Consider the following 1,683-nt stretch of genomic DNA (forward strand, 5'->3'; position numbering starts at 1 on the left):
CCTCTGTGGGACCTTGCCAAAGGCAGCAGCCCCTGCCTTGACTTTTCCAAACAAGTCTGAGCCCCCAGGTGTTTTACTAGAATCTTTATGTTTAGACTTCAAAATGTCCTTGTTTGAAAGACACTACAGAACAGGTGTTTTCTCAAGGATGCTTACCCTGGTGATTGTATCTAAAGGTTAATTTTAGTTCAAACTGTTGTTATAATAAAAGCCTAAGGAGGCAGGTGAACAGGGATGTTTGCTTCTAAAGCAAAACAGCCCCTTAGCCTTCTCTTTCATAGAAATGTGTGTTAGACTGATTATTCATCCATTGCTCAGGGTCTGCTGGTCAGACCCAGCACAAGTCTTTTACCTTCTTGGTTAAGTTTATTCCTAAGTATCTTAATATTTTTGTTACAATGGTAAATGGGATTGTTTGTTTAGTTTCTCTTTTTGAGAATTCATTATTGGTGTATAAAAAGCCATCAACTTCTGGGTGTTGATTTTGTATCTCGCTACATTGCCAAATTCATTTATTAAATCTAGTAGTTTTTTTTTTTTGGTGGAGTCTTTAGGGTTTTCTATGTACAATATCATGTTATCTGTAAATAATGAAAGTTTTACTTCCTCATTTCCAATTTGGAGGCCTTTTATTTTTTCTTCTTGTCCAAGCGCTGTGGCTGGGACTTCCAGTACTATGTTGAATAAGAGTGGTGACAGTGGACATTGCTGTCTTGTTCCTGTTCTTAGGGGAAATGGTTTTAGTTTTTGCCCATTGAGTATGATGTTGGTTGTAGGTTTGTCATATATGGCCTTTATCATGTTGAGATATGCTCCCTCTATTCCCACTTTGCTGAGAGTTTTTATCAAAAATGGGTGTTGGATTTTGTCAAATGCTTTTTCTGTGTCTATTGATGTGATCATGTGATTTTTGTCTTTCAATTTGTTTATGTGCTGTATCACATTTATTGATTTGAGAATATTGTACCAGCCTTGCATCCCTGGAATGAATCCCACTTGGTTGTGGTGTATGATTTTTTTAAATATATTGCTGGATCCAATTTGCTAATATTTTCTCAAGGATTTTAGCATCTATGTTCATCAGGGAAATTGGCCTGTAATTCTCTTTCTTTATAGTCTCTTTATCCGGTTTTGGAATTAGGATAATGCTGGCCTCATAAAAAGACCTTGGAAGTGCTCCTTACTCTTGGATTTCTTTGAATAGTTTGAGGAGTATAGGTGTTAGCTGTTCTTTGAAGGTTTGGTAAAACTCCCCTGTGAAGCCGTCCAGACCTGGGTTTTGTTTGTTGGGAGTTTTTTTTTTTATATAATATATTTTATTGGTTTTTTACAGAGAGGAAGGGAGAGGGATAGAGAGTTAGAAACATCGATGAGAGAGAAACATCGATCAGCTGCCTCCTGCACACCCCCTATTGGGGATGTGCCTGCAACCAAGGTACATGCCCTTGACTGGAATCGAACCTGGGACACTTCAGTCCGCAGGCCGACGCACTATCCACTGAGCCAAACCAGTCAGGGCAAATTAAACTTACTTTAATAAATTTGTTACAATTAAACAATCTTTAAAGATTTTGTATGATTAAATAAGTATTTATAATGTTACATTAAATAGGTGCATTTCATATTAATAAAATGGAAGTCTCTATCATTATTTACAAATGTAATTATCTTTTTAAAAAAATC

The sequence above is a fragment of the Myotis lucifugus genome, unplaced genomic scaffold (genome assembly GCF_000147115.1).
Source record: "Myotis lucifugus unplaced genomic scaffold, Myoluc2.0 scaffold_1563, whole genome shotgun sequence".
NCBI classification, from domain to species: Eukaryota; Metazoa; Chordata; class Mammalia; order Chiroptera; family Vespertilionidae; genus Myotis; species Myotis lucifugus.